General features: G+C 42.8%; 1 protein-coding gene and 1 long non-coding RNA gene across 2 annotated transcripts in view; one reads left to right on the forward strand and one right to left on the reverse strand.

Annotated features, from left to right (window-relative positions):
* The window catches only part of LOC137625982 (uncharacterized), a 303,816-nt gene that overhangs the window by 62,785 nt on the left and 221,758 nt on the right, over positions 1-19,273 (reverse strand). The window lies entirely within an intron of this gene.
* Positions 1-19,273, forward strand: part of LOC137625986 (uncharacterized) — an 89,948-nt gene that overhangs the window by 50,490 nt on the left and 20,185 nt on the right. The gene's annotated exons all lie outside the window — the stretch shown is intronic.

Consider the following 19,273-nt stretch of genomic DNA (forward strand, 5'->3'; position numbering starts at 1 on the left):
TTCTCTTCCCAGTATGTCTCTCCTCCCCTTCTTATCACCTGTTTTCTTTTCCTCTACTCCCTCCCGTGTCCTCTCTTTTTCTCTTCCCAGTATGTGTCTCCTCCCTTTATTATCTCCTGTTTTGCTTCCCTCTACCTCCCACCCCCCTTGTCCTCTTTTTCTCTTCCCAGTATGTGTCTCCTCCCTTTCTTATCTCCTGATTTGATTCCCTCTATTTTTCCTCTCTCTCATCTCTTTTTCTCTTCCCAGTATGTCTCTCCTCCCCTTCTTATCACCTGTTTTCTTTTCCTCTACTCCCTCCCGTGTCCTCTCTTTTTCTCTTCCCAGTATGTGTCTCCTCCCTTTATTATCTCCTGTTTTGCTTCCCTCTACCTCCCACCCCCCTTGTCCTCTTTTTCTCTTCCCAGTATGTGTCTCCTCCCTTTCATATCTCCTGTTTTGATTCCCTCTATTTTTCCTCTCTCTCATCTCTTTTTCTCTTCCCAGTATGTGTCTCTCTTTTTCTTATCACCTGTTTTCTTTTCCTCTACTCCCCCCCTTGTCCTCTCTTTTTCTCTTCCCAGTCTGTGTCTCCTCCCCTTCTTATCACATGTTTTCTTTTCCTATACTTCCCCCACCCCCTTGTCCTATCTTTTTCTCTTCCCAGTATGTGTTTCCTCCCTTTCTCATCTCCTGTTTTAATTCCCTCTATTTTTCCTCTCTTTCATCTCTTTTCTCTTCCCAGTATGTGTCTCCTCCCCTTCTTATCACCTGTTTTCTTTTCCTCTACTTCCCCACCCCTTGTCCTCTCTTTTTCTCTTCCCAGTATGTGTCTCCCTTTCTTATCTCCTTTTTTGCTTTCCTCTACCTCCCCCCCTTGTCCTCTCTATTTCTCTTCCCAGTATGTGTTTCCCCCCATCTTATCTCCTGTTTTGATTCCCTCTATTTTTCCTCTCTCTCATCTCTTTTTCTCTTCCCAGTATGTCTCTCCTCACTTTCTTATCTCCTGTTTTGTTTTCCTCTACCTCCCCCCCCCCTTTGTCCTCTCTTTTTCTCTTCCCAGTATGTGTCTCCTCCCTTTCTTATCTCCTGATTTGATTCCCTCTATTTTTCCTCTCTCTCGTCTCTTTCTCTTCCCAGTATATCTCTCCTCACTTACTTATCTCCTGTTTTGTTTTCCTATACTCCCTCCCGTGTCCTTTTTTTTTCTCTTCCTAGTATGTGTCTCCTCCCTTTCTTATCTCCTGTTTTGATTCCCTATATTTTTCCTCTCTCTCATTTTTTTTTCTCTTCCCAGTATGTGTCTCTTCCCCTTTTTATCACCTATTTTCTTTTCCTCCACTTCCCTCCCGCCTTGTGCTCTCTTTTCCTCTTCCCAGTATGTGGGTCCTACCTATCTTATCTCCTGTTTTGTTTTCCTCTATTTTTCCTCTTTAATCTCTTTTTCTCTTTCCAGTATGTGTCTCCTCCCCTTCTTATCACCTGTTTTCTTTTCCTCTACTTCCCCCCCCTTGTCCTCTCTTTTTCTCTTCCCAGTATGTGTCTCCTCCCTTTCTTATCTCCTGTTTTGCTTTCCTCTACCTCCCCCCGTTGTCCTCTCTTTTTCTCTTCCCAATATGTGTTCCCCCTATCTTATCTCCTGATTTGATTCCCTCTATTTTTCCTCTCTCTCATCTCTTTTTCTCTTCCCAGTGTGTTTCTCCTCCCCTTCTTATCACCTGTTTTCTTTTCCTCTACTCCCCCCCTTTGTCCTCTCTTTTTCTCTTCCCAGTATGTGTCTCCTCCCTTTCTTATCTCCTGTTTTGCTTCCCTCTATTTTTCCTCTCTTTCATCTCTTTTCTCTTCCCAGTATGTGTCTCCTCCCCTTCTTATCACCTGTTTTCTTTTCCTCTACTTCCCCACCCCTTGTCCTCTCTTTTTCTCTTCCCAGTATGTGTGTCCTCCCTTTCTTATCTCATTTTTTGCTTTCCTCTACCTCCCCCCTTGTCCTCTCTATTTCTCTTCCCAGTATGTGTTTCCCCCTATCTTATCTCCTGTTTTGATTCCCTCTATTTTTCCTCTCTCTCATCTCTTTTTTTCTTCCCAGTATGTCTCTCCTCACTTTCTTATCTCCTGTTTTGTTTTCCTCTACCTCCCCCCTTGTCCTCTCTTTTTCTCTTCCCAGTCTGTGTCTCCTCCCTTTCTTATCTCCTGTTTTGATTCCCTCTATTTTTCCTCTCTCTCATCTCTTTTTCTCTTCCCAGTATGTGTCTCACTCCTTCTTTTCACCTGTTTTCTTTTCCTCTACTTCCCCCACCCCCTTGTCCTCTCTTTTTCTCTTCCCAGTATGTCTCTCCTCACTTACTTATCTCCTGTTTTGTTTTCCTATACTCCCTCCCGTGTCCTTTTTTTTCTCTTCCTAGTATGTGTCTCCTCCCTTTCTTATCTCCTGTTTTGATTCACTATGTTTTTCCTCTCTCATTTTTTTTCTCTTCCCAGTATGTGTCTCTTCCCCTTTTTATCACCTATTTTCTTTTCCTCTACTTCCCTCCCGCCTTGTGCTCTATTTTCCTCTTCCCAGTATGTGGGTCCTACCTATCTTATCTCCTGTTTTGTTTTCTTCTATTTTTCCTCTCCAATCTCTTTTTCTCTTCCCAGTATGTGTCTCCTCCCCTTCTTATCACCTGTTTTCTTTTCCTCTACTCCCCCCCCTTGTCCTCTCTTTTTCTCTTTCTAGTATGTGTCTCCTCCCTTTCTTATCTCTTGTTTTGCTTTCCTCTACCTCCCCCCCCTTGTCCTCTCTTTTTCTCTTCCCAGTATGTGTCTCCTCCCGTTCTTAGCTCCTGTTTTGATTCCCTCTATTTTTCCTCTCTCTCATCACTTTTTCTCTTCCCAGTATGTGTCTCTCTCCTTCTCTTCACCTGTTTTCTTTTCCTCTACTCCCTCCCGTGTCCTCTCTTTTTCTCTTCCCAGTATGTGTCTCCTCCATTTCTTTTCTCCTGTTTTGCTTCCCTCTACCTCCCCCCTTGTCCTCTTTTTCTCTTCCCAGTATGTGTCTCCTTCCTTTCTTATCTCCTGTTTTGATTCCCTCTATTTTTCCTCTCTTTCATCTCTTTTTCTCTTCCCAGTATGTGTCTCCTCCCCTTCTTATCACATGTTTTCTTTTCCTCTACTTCCCCCACCCCCTTGTCCTCTCTTTTCCTCTTCCCAATATGTGGGTCCTACCTATCTTATCTCCTGTTTTGTTTTCCTCTATTTTTCCTCTTTAATCTCTTTTTCTCTTTCCAGTATGTGTCTCCTCCCCTTCTTATCACCTGTTTTCTTTTCCTCTACTTCCCCCCCCCCCCTTGTCCTCTCTTTTTCTCTTCCCAGTATGTGTCTCCTCCCTTTCTTATCTCCTGATTTGATTCCCTCTATTTTTCCTCTCTCTCGTCTCTTTCTCTTCCCAGTATATCTCTCCTCACTTACTTATATCCTGTTTTGTTTTCCTATACTCCCTCCCGTGTCCTTTTTTTTCTCTTCTTAGTATGTGTCTCCTCCCTTTCTTATCTCCTGTTTTGATTCCCTATATTTTTCCTCTCTCTCATTTTTTTCTCTTCCCAGTATGTGTCTCTTCCCCTTTTTATCACCTATTTTCTTTTCCTCTACTTCCCTCCCGCCTTGTGCTCTCTTTTCTCTTCCCAGTATGTGTCCTACCTATCTTATCTCCTGTTTTGTTTTCCTCTATTTTTCCTCTCTAATCTCTTTTTCTCTTCCCAGTATGTGTGTCCTCCCTTCTTATCACCTGTTTTCTTTCCTCTACTCCCCCCCCCTTGTCCTCTCTTTTTCTCTTCCCAGTATGTGTCTCCTCCCTTTCTTATCTCCTGTTTTGCTTTCCTCTACCTCCACCGTTGTCCTCTCTTTTTCTCTTCCCAATATGTGTTCCTCTTATCTTATGTCCTGATTTGATTCCCTCTATTTTTCCTCTCTCTCATCTCTTTTTCTCTTCCCAGTATGTGTGTCCCCTTCTTATCACCTGTTTTCTTTTCCTCTACTTCCCCCCCCCTTGTCCTCTCTTTTTCCCTTCCCAGTATGTGTCTCCTCCCTTTCTTATCTCCTGTTTTGCTTTCTTTACCTCCCCCCCTTGTCCTCTCTTTTTCTCTTCCCAGTATGTGTCTCCTCCCTTCTTATCTCCTGTTTTGATTCCTCTATTTTTCCTCTCTCTCTTCTCTTTTTCTCTTCCCAGTATGTGTCTCTCTTCTTTTCACCTGTTTTCTTTTCCTCTACTCCCTCCTTGTCCTCTCTTTTTCTCTTCCCAATATGTGTCTCCTCCCTTTCTTATCTCTGTTTTGCTTCCCTCTACCTCCCCCCTTGTCCTCTTTTTCTCTTCCCTAGTATGTGTCTCCTCCTTTCTTATCTCCTGTTTTGATTCCCTCTATTTTTCCTCTCTTTCATCTCTTTTTCTCTTCCCAGTATGTGTCTCCTCCCCTTCTTATCACTGTTTTCTTTTCCTCTACTTCCCCCACCCCCTTGTCCTCTCTTTTCTCTTCCCAGTATGTGTCCTACCTATCTTATCTCCTGTTTTGATTTCCTCTATTTTTCCTCTTTAATCTCTTTTTCTCTTCCCAGTATGTGTCTCCTCCCTTCTTATCTCCTGTTTTCTTTTCCTCTACTTCCCCCCCTTGTCCTCTCTTTTTTCTCTTCCCAGTATGTGTCTCCTCCCTTTCTTATCTCCTGTTTTGCTTTCCTCTACCTCCCCCCTTGTCCTCTCTTTTTCTCTTCCCAGTATGTATTCCCCCTTCTTATCTCCTGTTTTGATTCCCTCTATTTTTCCTCTCTCTCATCTCTTTTTCTCTTCCCAGTGTGTGTCTCCTCCCTTCTTATCATCTGTTTTCTTTCCTCTACTTCCCCCCCCTTGTCCTCTCTTTTTCTCTTCCCAGTATGTGTGTCCTCCCATTCTTATCTCCTGTTTTGCTTTCCTCTACCTCCTCCCCTTGTCCTCTCTTTTTCTCTTCCCAGTATGTGTCTTCTCCTTCTTATCTCCTGTTTTGATTCCCTCTATTTTTCCTCTCTCTCATCTCTTTTTCTCTTCCCAGTATGTGTGTCTCTCCTTCTTATCACCTGTTTTCTTTTCCTCTACTTCCCCCACCCCCTTGTCCTCTCTTTTTCTCTTCCCAGTATGTGTCTCCTCCCTTCTTATCTCCTGTTTTGTTTTCCTATACTCCCTCCCTGTCCTTTTTTTTCTCTTCCCAGTATGTGTCTCCTCCCTTTCTTATCTCCTGTTTTGATTCCTCTATTTTTCCCTCTCTCTTTTCTTTTTCTCTTCCCAGTATGTGTCTCTCCCCTTCTTATCTCCTGTTTTCTTTTCCTCTACTTCCCTCCTGCCTTGTAATCTCTTTTTCTCTTCCCAGTATGTGTCTCCTCCCCTTCTTATCTCCTGTTTTGTTTTCCTCTACTTCTTTCCTCTCTTTTTCTCTTCCCAGTATGTGTCTCCTCCCTTCTTATCTCCTGTTTTCTTTTCCTCTACTTCCCCCTTGTCCTCTCTTTTTCTCTTCCCAGTATGTGTTCCTCCCTTTCTTATCTCCTGTTTTGCTTTCCTCTACCTCTCCTTGTCCTCTCTTTTTCTCTTCCCAGTATGTGTTCCTCCTATCTTATCTCCTGTTTTGATTCCCTCTATTTTTCCTCTCTCTCATCTCTTTTTCTCTTCCCAGTATGTGTCCTCCCCTTCTTATCTCCTGTTTTGTTTTCCTCTACTTCTTTCCTCTCTTTTTCTCTTCCCAGTATGTGTCTCCTCCCTTTCTTATCTCCTGTTTTCTTTTCCTCTACTTCCCCCCCTTGTCCTCTCTTTTTCTCTTCCCAGTATGTGTCTCCTCCCTTTCTTATCTCCTGTTTTGATTCCCTCTATTTTTCCCCCCCTTGTCCTCTTTTTCTCTTCCCAGTATGTGTCTCCTTCCTTTCTTATCTCCTGTTTTGATTCCCTCTACTTCCTCCTTGTCTCTCTTTTTCTCTTCCCAGTATGTGTCTCTCCCCTTCTTATCTCCTGTTTTCTTTTCCTCTACTTCCCTTGTCTCTCTTTTCTCTTCCCAGTATGTCTCCTCCCCTTCTTATCTCCTGTTTTGTTTTCCTCTACTTCCTCTTTCCTCTCTTTTTCTCTTCCCAGTATGTCTCCTCCCTTCTTATCTCCTGTTTTGCTTTCCTCTACCTCCCCCCTTGTCCTCTCTTTTTCTCTTCCCAGTATGTGTCTCCTCCCTTTCTTATCTCCTGTTTTGATTCCCTCTATTTTTCCTTCTCTCTCTCTTTTTCTCTTCCCAGTATGTGTCTCTCCCCTTCTTATCTCCTGTTGATTCCCTCTATTTTTCCCTCTCTCTCTCTTTTTCTCTTCCCAGTATGTGTCTCCTCCCTTCTTATCTCCTGTTTTCTTTTCCTCTACTCCCTCCCCTTGTCCTCTCTTTTTCTCTTCCCAGTATGTGTCTCCTCCCTTTCTTATCTCCTGTTTTGATTCCTCTATTTTTCCTCTCCTTCTCTTTTTCTCTTCCCAGTATGTGTCTCCTCCCTTCTTATCACCTGTTCTTTTCCTCTACTTCCTCTCTCTCATCTCTTTTTCTCTTCCCAGTATGTGTCTCCTCCTTCTTATCTCCTGTTTTTTTTCCTCTATTTTTCCTCTTTCATCTCTTTTTCTCTTCCCAGTATGTGTCTCCTCCCCTTCTTATCTCCTGTTTTTTCCCTCTACTTCCCTTGTCCTCTCTTTTTCTCTTCCCAGTATGTGTCTCCTCCCTTTCTTATCTCCTGTTTTGCTTCCCTCTACCCCCCCCTTGTCCTCTCTTTTTCTCTTCCCAGTATGTGTTCCTCCCTTTCTTATCTCCTGTTTTGATTCCCTCTATTTTTCCCCTTGTCCTCTTTTTCTCTTCCCAGTATGTGTCTCCTCCCTTCTTATCTCCTGTTTTGATTCCTCTATTTTTCCTCTCTTGTCCTCTCTTTTTCTCTTCCCAGTATGTGTCTCCTCCCTTCTTATCTCCTGTTTTCTTTTCCTCTACTTCCCCCCCCTTGTCCTCTCTTTTTTCTTCCCAGTATGTGTCTCCTCCCTTTCTTATCTCCTGTTTTGATTCCCTCTACCTCCTTGTCCTCTCTTTTCTCTTCCCAGTATGTGTTCCCCCTTTCTTATCTCCTGTTTTGATTCCTCTATTTTTCCTCTCTCCATCTCTTTTTCTCTTCCCAGTATGTGTCTCCTCCTTTCTTATCTCCTTTTTTTTTCCTCTACCTCCCCCTTGTCCTCTCTTTTCTCTTCCCAGTATGTGTCTCCTCCTATCTTATCTCCTGTTTTGTTTTCCTCTATTTTTCCTTCTCCTCTCTTTTTCTCTTCCCAGTATGTGTCTCTCCCCTTCTTATCTCCTGTTTTGATTCCTCTACCTCTGTCTTCTCTTTTTCTCTTCCCAGTATGTGTCTCCTCCCTTTCTTATCTCCTGTTTTGATTCCTCTACCTCCCCTCCTTGTCCTCTTTTTCTCTTCCCAGTATGTGTCTCCTCCCTTCTTATCTCCTGATTTGATTCCCTCTATTTTTCCTCCTCTGTCTCTTTTTCTCTTCCCAGTATGTCTCTCCTCCCTTTCTTATCTCCTGTTTTGATTCCTATACTCCCTCTCCTTCTTTTTCTCTTCCCAGTATGTGTCTCCTCCCTTCTTATCCCTGTTTTGATTCCTTATTCTTTCCTCTCTCTATTTTTTCTCTTCCCAGTATGTGTCTCCTCCCTTTCTTATCTCCTGTTTTGATTCCCTCTATTTTTCCCCTTTCCTATCTTTTTCTCTTCCCAGTATGTGTCTCCTCCCCTTCTTATCACCTGTTTTCTTTTCCTCTACTTCCCCTTTCCTCTCTTTTTCTCTTCCCAGTATGTGTCTCCTCCCTTTCTTATCTCCTGTTTTCTTTTCCTCTACTTCCCCCCCCTTGTCCTCTCTTTTTCTCTTCCCAGTATGTGTCTCCTCCCTTCTTATCTCCTGTTTTGCTTTCTCTACTTCCCCCCCCTTGTCCTCTCTTTTTCTCTTCCCAGTATGTGTCCTCCCTTATCTTATCTCCTGTTTTGTTTTCCCTCTAGTCCTCCCTCTCCTCTCTTTTTCTCTTCCCAGTATGTCTCTCCTTCTTTCTTATCTCCTGTTTTGATTTGTACCTCCCTCCCTTCTCTCGTCTCTTTTTCTCTTCCCAGTATGTGTCTCCTCACTTCTTATCTCCTGTTTTGTTTTCTCTATTCCTCTCTCTGTCTCTTTTTCTCTCTTCCCAGTATGTGTCTCCTCCCTTTCTTATCCTCCTGTTTTGATTCCTATACTCCCTCCATCCTTTTTTCTCTTCCCAGTATGTGTCTCCTCCCCTTCTTATCCTGTTTTGATTCCTCTATTTTTCCTCTCTCTATCTTTTTCTCTTCCCAGTATGTGTCTCCTCCCTTTCTTATCTCCTGTTTTGATTCCTCTATTTTTCCCCTTTCCATCTTTTTCTCTTCCCAGTATGTGTCTCCTCCTTTCTTATCACCTGTTTTTTTTCCTCTACTTCCCCTTGTCCTCTCTTTTTCTCTTCCCAGTATGTGTCTCCTCCCTTTCTTATCTCCTTTTTTGCTTTCATCTACTTCCCCCCCTTGTCCTCTCTTTTTCTCTTCCCAGTATGTGTCTCCTCCACTTCTTATCTCCTGTTTTGATTCCCTCTACCTCCCCCCCTTGTCCTCTCTTTTTCTCTTCCCAGTATGTGTCTCTCCTTACTTTCTTATCTCCTGTTTTGATTCCTCTATTTTTCCTCTCTCCTCTCTTTTTCTCTTCCCAGTATGTGTCTCCTCCCTTTCTTATCTCCTGATTTGATTCCCTCTATTTTTCCTCTCTCTCGTCTCTTTTTCTCTTCCCAGTATGTGTCTCCTCACTTACTTATCTCCTGTTTTGTTTTCCTATACTCCCTCCAGTGTCCTTTTTTCTCTTCCCAGTATGTGTCTCCTCCCTTTCTTATCTCCTGTTTTGATTCCCTATATTTCCTCTCTTTTTTTTCTCTTCCCAGTATGTGTCTCCTCCCCTTCTTATCACCTGTTCTTTTCCTCTACTTCCCACCCCTCTTGTGCTCTCTTTTCTCTTCCCAGTATGTGGGTCCTCCCCTTATCTTATCTCCTGTTTTGTTTTCCTCTATTTTTCCTCTTCTCATCTCTTTTTCTCTTCCCAGTATGTGTGTCTCCTCCCCTTCTTATCACCTGTTTTCTTTTCCTCTACTTCCCCCCCTTGTCCTCTCTTTTTCTCTTCCCAGTGTGTGTCTCCTCCCTTTCTTATCTCCTGTTTTGCTTTCCTCTACCTCCCCCCTTGTCCTCTCTTTTTCTCTTCCCAGTATGTGTCTCCTCCCTTTCTTATCTCCTGTTTTGATTCCCTCTATTTTTCCTCCTCTCGTCTCTTTTTCTCTTCCCAGTATGTGTCTCCTCACTTCTTATCTCCTGTTTTGTTTTCCTATACTCCCTCTGTCCTCTTTTTCTCTTCCCAGTATGTCTCCTCCCTTTCTTATCCCCTGTTTTGATTCCCTATATTTTTCCTCTCTCATATTTTTTCTCTTCCCAGTATGTGTCTCCTCCCCTTCTTATCACCTGTTTTTTTTCCTCTACTTCCTGTCCTATCTTTTTCTCTTCCCAGTATGTGTCTCCTCCTTTTCTTATCTCCTGTTTTGATTCCCTCTATTTTTCCTCTCTTTCATCTTTTTCTCTTCCCAGTATGTGTCTCCTCCCCTTCTTATCACCTGTTTTCTTTTCCTCTACTTCCCCACCCCTTATCCTCTCTTTTTCTCTTCCCAGTATGTGTCTCCTCCCTTTCTTATCTCCTTTTTGCTTTCTTCTACCCCCCCCTTGTCCTCTCTTTTCTCTTCCCAGTATGTGTCTCCTCCTATCTTATCTCCTGTTTTGATTCCCTCTATTTTTCCTCTCTCTCATCTCTTTTTCTCTTCCCAGTATGTGTCCTCCTTACTTTCTTATCTCCTGTTTTGTTTTCCTCTACCTCCCTCCCTTGTCCTCTCTTTTTCTCTTCCCAGTATGTGTCTCCTCCCTTTCTTATCTCCTGATTTGATTCCCTCTATTTTTCCTCTCTCTCGTCTCTTTTTCTCTTCCCAGTATGTCTCTCATCACTTACTTATCTCCTGTTTTGTTTTCCTATACTCCCTCCAGTGTCCTTTTTCTCTCTTCCCAGTATGTGTCTCCTCCCTTTCTTATCCCCTGTTTTGATTCCCTATATTTTTCCTCTCTCATATTTTTTCTCTTCCCAGTATGTGTCTCCTCCCCTTCTTATCACATGTTTTCTTTTCCTCTACTTCCTTGTCCTATCTTTTTCTCTTCCCAGTATGTGTCTCCTCCCTTTCTTATCTCCTGATTTGATTCCCTCTATTTTTCCTCTCTTTCATCTCTTTTCTCTTCCCAGTATGTGTCTCCTTCCTTTCTTATCACCTGTTTTCTTTTCATCTACTTCCCCACCCCTTGTCCTCTCTTTTTCTCTTCCCAGTATGTGTCTCCTCCCTTTCTTATCTCCTTTTTTGCTTTCCTCTACCTCCCCCCCTTGTCCTCTCTATTTCTCTTCCCAGTATGTGTTTCCCCCTATCTTATCTCCTGTTTTGATTCCCTCTATTTTTCCTCTCTCTCATCTCTTTTTCTCTTCCCAGTATGTCTCTCCTTACTTTCTTATCTCCTGTTTTGTTTTCCTGTACCTCCCCCCCTTGTCCTCTCTTTCTCTCTTCCCAGTGTGTGTCTCCTCCCTTTCTTATCCCCTGATTTGATTCCCTCTATTTTTCCTCTCTCTCGTCTCTTTTTCTCTTCCCAGTATGTCTCTCCTCACTTACTTATCTCCTGTTTTGTTTTCCTATACTCCCTCCAGTGTTCTTTTTTTTCTCTTCCCAGTATGTGTCTCCTCCCTTTCTTATCTCCTGTTTTGATTCCCTATATATTTCCTCTCTTTTTTTTTCTCTTCCCAGTATGTGTCTCTTCCCCTTATTATCACCTATTTTCTTTTCCTCTACTTCCCTCCCGCCTTGTGCTCTCTTTTCCTCTTCCCAGTATGTGGGTCCTACCTATCTTATCTCCTGTTTTGTTTTCCTCTATTTTTCCTCTCTCTCATCTCTTTTTCTCTTCCCAGTGTGTGTCTCCTCCCCTTCTTATCACCTGTTTTCTTTTCCTCTACTTCCCCCCCTTGTCCTCTCTTTTTCTCTTCCCAGTGTGTGTCTCCTCCCTTTCTTATCTCCTGTTTTGCTTTCCTCTACCTCCCCCCTTGTCCTCTCTTTTTTTCTTCCCAGTATGTGTCTCCTCCCTTTCTTATCTCCTGATTTGATTCCCTCTATTTTTCCTCTCTCTCGTCTCTTTTTCTCTTCCCAGTATGTCTCTCCTCACTTACTTATCTCCTGTTTTGTTTTCCTATACTCCCTCCAGTGTCCTTTTTCTCTCTTCCCAGTATGTGTCTCCTCCCTTTCTTATCCCCTGTTTTGATTCCCTATATTTTTCCTCTCTCATATTTTTTCTCTTCCCAGTATGTGTCTCCTCCCCTTCTTATCACATGTTTTCTTTTCCTCTACTTCCCCCACCCCCTTGTCCTATCTTTTTCTCTTCCCAGTATGTGTCTCCTCCCTTTCTTATCTCCTGATTTGATTCCCTCTATTTTTCCTCTCTTTCATCTCTTTTCTCTTCCCAGTATGTGTCTCCTTCCTTTCTTATCACCTGTTTTCTTTTCATCTACTTCCCCACCCCTTGTCCTCTCTTTTTCTCTTCCCAGTATGTGTCTCCTCCCTTTCTTATCTCCTTTTTTGCTTTCATCTATCTCCCCCCCCTTGTCCTCTCTATTTCTCTTCCCAGTATGTGTTTCCCACTATCTTATCTCCTGTTTTGATTCCCTCTATTTTTCCTCTCTCTCATCTCTTTTTCTCTTCCCAGTATGTCTCTCCTTACTTTCTTATCTCCTGTTTTGTTTTCCTGTACCTCCCCCCCTTGTCCTCTCTTTCTCTCTTCCCAGTATGTGTCTCCTCCCTTTCTTATCCCCTGATTTGATTCCCTCTATTTTTCCTCTCTCTCGTCTCTTTTTCTCTTCCCAGTATGTCTCTCCTCACTTACTTATCTCCTGTTTTGTTTTCCTATACTCCCTCCAGTGTCCTTTTTTTTCTCTTCCCAGTATGTGTCTCCTCCCTTTCTTATCTCCTGTTTTGATTCCCTATATATTTCCTCTCTTTTTTTTTCTCTTCCCAGTATGTGTCTCTTCCCCTTATTATCACCTATTTTCTTTTCCTCTACTTCCCTCCCGCCTTGTGCTCTCTTTTCCTCTTCCCAGTATGTGGGTCCTACCTATCTTATCTCCTGTTTTGTTTTCCTCTATTTTTCCTCTCTCTCATCTCTTTTTCTCTTCCCAGTGTGTGTCTCCTCCCCTTCTTATCACCTGTTTTCTTTTCCTCTACTTCCCCCCCTTGTCCTCTCTTTTTCTCTTCCCAGTGTGTGTCTCCTCCCTTTCTTATCTCCTGTTTTGCTTTCCTCTACCTCCCCCCTTGTCCTCTCTTTTTTTCTTCCCAGTATGTGTCTCCTCCCTTTCTTATCTCCTGATTTGATTCCCTCTATTTTTCCTCTCTCTCGTCTCTTTTTCTCTTCCCAGTATGTCTCTCCTCACTTACTTATCTCCTGTTTTGTTTTCCTATACTCCCTGCAGTGTCCTTTTTTTTCTCTTCCCAGTATATGTCTCCTCCCTTTCTTATCCCCTGTTTTGATTCCCTATATTTTTCCTCTCTCATATTTTTTCTCTTCCCAGTATGTGTCTCCTCCCCTTCTTATCACACGTTTTCTTTTCCTCTACTTCCCCCACCCCCTTGTCCTATCTTTTTTTCTTCCCAGTATGTGTCTCCTCCCTTTCTTATCTCCTGTTTTGATTCCCTCTATTTTTCCTCTCTTTCATCTCTTTTCTCTTCCCAGTATGTGTCTCCTTCCCTTCTTATCACCTGTTTTCTTTTCCTCTACTTCCCCACCCCTTATCCTCTCTTTTTCTCTTCCCAGTATGTGTCTCCTCCCTTTCTTATCTCCTTTTTTGCTTTCTTCTACCTCCCCCCCTTGTCCTCTCTATTTCTCTTCCCAGTATGTGTTTCCTCCTATCTTATCTCCTGTTTTGATTCCCTCTATTTTTCCTCTCTCTCATCTCTTTTTCTCTTCCCAGTATGTCTCTCCTTACTTTCTTATCTCCAGTTTTGTTTTCCTGTACCTCCCTCCCTTGTCCTCTCTTTTTCTCTTCCCAGTATGTGTCTCCTCCCTTTCTTATCTCCTGATTTGATTCCCTCTATTTTTCCTCTCTCTCGTCTCTTTTTCTCTTCCCAGTATGTCTCTCCTCACTTACTTATCTCCTGTTTTGTTTTCCTATACTCCCTCCAGTGTCCTTTTTCTCTCTTCCCAGTATGTGTCTCCTCCCTTTCTTATCCCCTGTTTTGATTCCCTATATTTTTCCTCTCTCATATTTTTTCTCTTCCCAGTATGTGTCTCCTCCCCTTCTTATCACATGTTTTCTTTTCCTCTACTTCCCCCACCCCTTGTCCTATCTTTTTCTCTTCCCAGTATGTGTCTCCTCCCTTTCTTATCTCCTGATTTGATTCCCTCTATTTTTCCTCTCTTTCATCTCTTTTCTCTTCCCAGTATGTGTCTCCTTCCTTTCTTATCACCTGTTTTCTTTTCATCTACTTCCCCACCCCTTGTCCTCTCTTTTTCTCTTCCCAGTATGTGTCTCCTCCCTTTCTTATCTCCTTTTTTGCTTTCCTCTACCTCCCCCCTTGTCCTCTCTATTTCTCTTCCCAGTATGTGTTTCCCCCTATCTTATCTCCTGTTTTGATTCCCTCTATTTTTCCTCTCTCTCATCTCTTTTTCTCTTCCCAGTATGTCTCTCCTTACTTTCTTATCTCCTGTTTTGTTTTCCTGTACCTCCCCCCCTTGTCCTCTCTTTCTCTCTTCCCAGTATGTGTCTCCTCCCTTTCTTATCCCCTGATTTGATTCCCTCTATTTTTCCTCTCTCTCGTCTCTTTTTCTCTTCCCAGTATGTCTCTCCTCACTTACTTATCTCCTGTTTTGTTTTCCTATACTCCCTCCAGTGTCCTTTTTTTCTCTTCCCAGTATGTGTCTCCTCCCTTTCTTATCTCCTGTTTTGATTCCCTATATATTTCCTCTCTTTTTTTTTCTCTTCCCAGTATGTGTCTCTTCCCCTTATTATCACCTATTTTCTTTTCCTCTACTTCCCTCCCGCCTTGTGCTCTCTTTTCCTCTTCCCAGTATGTGGGTCCTACCTATCTTATCTCCTGTTTTGTTTTCCTCTATTTTTCCTCTCTCTCATCTCTTTTTCTCTTCCCAGTGTGTGTCTCCTCCCCTTCTTATCACCTGTTTTCTTTTCCTCTACTTCCCCCCCTTGTCCTCTCTTTTTCTCTTCCCAGTGTGTGTCTCCTCCCGTTCTTATCTCCTGTTTTGATTCCCTTTATTTTTCCTCTCTCTCATCTCTTTTTCTCTTTCCAGTATGTGTCTCTCTCCTTCTTTTCACCTGTTTTCTTTTCCTCTACTCCCTCCCGTGTCCTCTCTTTTTCTCTTCCCAGTATGTGTCTCCTCCCTTTCTTTTCTCCTGTTTTGCTTCCCTCTACCTCCCACCCCCCTCGTCCTCTTTTTCTCTTCCCAGTGTGTGTCTCCTCCCCTTCTTATCACCTGTTTTCTTTTCCTCTACTTCCCCCCTCCCTTGTCCTCTCTTTTTCTCTTCCCAGTATGTGTCTCCTCCCTTTATTATCTCCTGTTTTGCTTTCCTCTACCTCCCCCCTTGTCCTCTCTTTTTCTCTTCCCAATATGTATTCCCCCTATCATATCTCCTGATTTGATTCCCTCTATTTTTCCTCTCTCTCATCTCTTTTTCTCTTCCCAGTGTGTGTCTCCTCCCCTTCTTATCACATGTTTTCTTTTCCTCTACTCCCCCCCCTTGTCCTCTCTTTTTCTCTTCCCAGCACGTGTCTCCTCCCTATTTTATTTCCTGATTTAATTCCCTCTATTTTTCCTCTCTCTCATTTCTTTTTCTCTTCTCAGTATGTGTCTCTTCCCCTTCCTATCACCTGTTTTCTTTTCCTGTACTCCCCCCCCTTGTCCTCTCTTTTTCTCTTCCCAGTATGTGTCTCCTCCCTTTCTTATCTCCTGTTTTGTTTTCCTATATTCCTTCCCGTGTCCTCTCTTTTTCTCTTCCCAGTATGTGTCTCCTCCCTTTCTTATCTCCTGTTTTGATTCTCTCTATTTTTCTTCTCTCTCTCATCTCTTTTTCTCTTCCCAGTATGTGTCTCCTCCTCTTCTTATCACCTGTTTTCTTTTTCTCTACTCCCCCCCTTGTCCTCTCTTTTTCTCTTCCCAGTATATGTCTCCTCCATTTCTTATCTCCTGGTTTGCTTTCCTGTACCTCCTCCCTTTGTCCTCTCTATTTCTCTTCCCAGTATGTGTCTCCTCCCTTTCTTATCTCCTGATTTGATTCCCTCTATTTTTCCTCTCTCTCATCTCTTTTTCTCTTCCCAGTATGTCTCTCCTCACTTACTTACCTCCTGTTTTGTTTTCCTATACTCCCTCCCGTGTCCTCTCTTTTTCTCTTCCCAGTATGTGTCTCCTCCCTTTCTTATCTCCTGTTTTGATTCCCTATATTTTTCCTTTCTCTCATTTTTTTTCTCTTCCCAGTATGTGTCTCTTCCCCTTCTTATCACCTTTTTTCTTTTCCTCTAATTCCCTCCCGCCTTGTCCTCTCTTTTCCTCTTCCCAGTATGTGTCTCCTACCTATCTTATCTCCTGTTTTGTTTTCCTCTATTTTTCCTCTCTCATCTCTTTTTCTCTTCCCAGTATGTGTCTCCTCCCCTTCTTATCACCTGTTTTGCTTTCCTCTACCTCCCCCCGTTGTCCTCTCTTTTTCTCTTCCCAGTATGTGTTCCCCCCATCTTATCTCCTGATTTGATTCCCTCTATTTTTCCTCTCATCTCTTTTTCTCTTCCCAGTATGTCTCTCCTCATTTTCTTATCTCCTGTTTTGTTTTCCTATACTCCCTTCCGTGTCCTCTCTTTTTCTCTTCCCGGAATGTGTCTCCTCCCTTTCTTATCTAGTGATTTGATTCCCTCTATTTTTCCTCTCTCTCATCTCTTTTTCTCTTCCCAGTATGTGTCTCCTCCCCTTTTTATCACCTGTTTTCTTTTCCTCTACTTCCCCCCCCCCCGTTGTCCTCTCCTTTTTTCTTCCTAGTATGTCTCCTCCCTATCTTATCTCCTGATTTTATTCCCTCTATTTTTCCTCTCTTTCATCTCTTTTTCTCTTCCCAGTATGTGTCTCCTCCCCTTCCTATCACCTGTTTTCTTTTCCTCTCCTTTCCCCCCCTTGTCCTCTCTTTTTCTCTTCACAGTATATGTCTCCTCACTTTCTTATCTCCTGTTTTGCTTTCCTGTACATCCCCGACTTGTCCTCTCATTTTCTCTTCCCAGTATGGGTCTTCTCCCTTTCTTATCTCCTGTTTTGTTTTCCTATCCTCCCTCACGTGTCCTCTCTTTTTCTCTTACCATTATATGTCTACTCCCTTTCTTATATCCTGATTTGATTCCCTCTATTTTTCCTCTCTCTCATCTCTTTTTCTCTCCCCAGTATGTGTCTCCTCCCCTTCTTATTACCTGTTTTCTTTTCCTCTACTCCCCCCCCCCATTGTCCTCTCTTTTTCTCTTCCCAGTATGTGCTCCTCCCTTTCTTATCTCCTGATTTGATTCCCTCTATAATTCCTCTCTTCCATCTCTTTTTCTCTTCCTAGTATGTGTCTCCTCCCTTTCTTATCACCTGTTTTGCTTTCCTCTACCTCCCCCCCATTGTCCTCTCTTTTTCTCTTCCCAGTATGTGTTTCCTCCCATTTTTATCTCCTGATTTGATTCCCTCTATTTTTCCTCTCTCTCATCTCTTTTTCTCTTCCCAGTATGTGTCTCTTCCCCTTCTTATCACATGTTTTGTTTTCCACTACTCCCCCCCCCTTGTCCTCTCTTTTTCTTTTCCCAGTATGTCTCTCCTTACTTACTTATCTCCTGTTTTGTTTTCCTATACTCCCTCCCGTGTCCTCTCTTTTTCTCTTCCCAGTATGTGTCTCCTCCCTTTCTTATCTCCTGTTTTGATTCCCTATATTTTACCTCTCTCATTTTTTTTTCTCTTCCCAGTATGTCTCTCTTCCCAGTATGTGTCTCTTCCCAGTATGTGTCTCTTCCCCTTCTTATCACCTATTCTCTTTTCCTCTACTTCCCTCCCGCCTTGTGCTCTCTTTTCCTCTTCCCAGTATGTGGGTCCTACCTATCTTATCTCCTGTTTTGTTTTCCTCTATTTTTCCTCCCTAATCTCTTTTTCTCTTCCCAGTATGTGTCTCTTCCCAGTATATGTCTCCTCCCCTTCTTATCACCTGTTTTCTTTTCCTCTACTTCCCCCCCCCCCTTGTCCTCTCTTTTTCTCTTCCCAGTTTGTGTCTCCTCCCTTTCTTATCTCCTGTTTTGCTTTCCTCTACCTCCCCCCGTTGTCCTCTATTTTTCTCTTCCCAGTATGTGTTCCCCCTTATCTTATCCCCTGATTTGATTCCCTCTATTTTTCCTCTCTCTCATCTCTTTTTTTTCTTCCCATTATGTCTCCTCCCTCTTCTTATCACCTGTTTTCTTTTCCTCTACTTCTCTTCCCCCTTGTCCTCTCTTTTTTTCTTCCCAGTATGTGTCTCTCTCCTTCTTATCACCTGTTTTCTTTTCCTCTACTCCCCCCCCTTGTCCTCTCTTCTTCTCTTCCCAGTATGTGTTTCCCCCTATCTTATCTCCTGATTTGATTCCCTCTATTTTTCCTCTCTTTTTATCATCCCAGTGTGTGTCTCCTCCCCTTCTTATCACCTGTTTTCTTTTCCTCTACTCCCCCCCCTTGTCCTCTCTTTTTCTCTCCCCAGCATGTGTCTCCTCCCTCTCTCATTTCCTGATTTGATTCCCTCTATTTTTCCTCCCTCTCATCTCTTTTTCTCTTCCCAGTATGTGTCTCTTCCCCTTTTTATCACCTGTTTTCTTTTCCTTTACCTCCCCCCCTTTTCCTCCCTTTTCCTCCTCTTCCCAGTATGTGTCTCCTCCCTTTCTTATCTCCTGTTTTGATTCCTTATATTTTTCCTCTCTCTCAATTTTTTTCTCTTCCCAGTATGTGTTTCTTCCCCTTCTCATCATCTCTTTTCTTTTCCTCTACTTCTCTTCCCCCTTGTCCTCTCTTTTTCTCTTCCCAGTATGTGTCTCCTCCCTTTCTTATCTCCTGTTTTGCTTTCCTATACCTCCCCCCTTTGTCCTCTCTTTTTCTCTTCCCAGTATGTGTTTACCCCTATCTTATCTCCTGATTTGATTCCCTCTATTTTTCCTCTCTCTCATCTCTTTTTCTCTTCCCAGTATGTCTCTCCTCACTTTCTTATCTCCTGTTTTGTTTTCCTATACTCCCTTCCGTGTCCTCTCTTTTTCTCTTCCCAGTATGTGTCTCCTCCCTTTCTTATCTCCTGTTTTGATTCCCTATATTTTTCCTCTCTTGATTCCGTATATTTTTCCTCTCTCATTTTTTTTCTCTTCCCAGTATGTGTCTTTTCCCCTTCTTATCACCTATTTTCTTTTCCTCTACTTCCCTCCCGCCTTGTCCTCTCTTTTCCTCTTCCCATTATGTGTCTCCTACCTATCTTATCTCCTGTTTTGTTTTCCTCTATTTTTCCTCTCTCATCTCTTTTTCTCTTCCCAGTATGTGTCTCCTCCCCTTCTTATCACCTGTTTTCTTTTCCTCTTCTTCCCCCCCTTGTCCTCTTTTTCTCTTCCCAGTATGTGTCTCCTCCCTTTCTTATCTCCTGTTCTGCTTTCCTCTACCTCCCCCCGTTGTCCTCTCTTTTTCTCTTCCCAGTATGTGTTCTCCCTATCTTATCTCCTGATTTGATTCCCTTTATTTTTCCTCTCTCTCATCTTTTTTTCTCTTCCCAGTATGTCTCTCCTCACTTTCTTATCTCCTGTTTTGTTTTCCTATACTCCCTCCCGTGTCCTCTTTTTTTCTCTTCCCAGAATGTGTCCCCTCCCTTTCTTATCTAGTGATTTGATTCCTTCTATTTTTCCTATCTCTCATCTCTTTTTCTCTTCCCAGTTTGTGTCTCCTCCCCTTCTTATCTCCTGTTTTCTTATCCTCTACTCCCCCCCCTTGTCCTCTCTTTTTCTCTTCCCAGTATGTGTCTCCTCCCTATCTTATCCTGTTTTTTTTCCTCTACTTCCCTCGCCCTTTTGTCCTTTTTTGTCTCTTCCCAGTATGTTTTTCCTCCTTTTCTTATCTCCTGTTTTGTT

This window comes from Palaemon carinicauda, chromosome 33, assembly GCF_036898095.1.
Source record: "Palaemon carinicauda isolate YSFRI2023 chromosome 33, ASM3689809v2, whole genome shotgun sequence".
Classification (NCBI taxonomy): domain Eukaryota; kingdom Metazoa; phylum Arthropoda; class Malacostraca; order Decapoda; family Palaemonidae; genus Palaemon; species Palaemon carinicauda.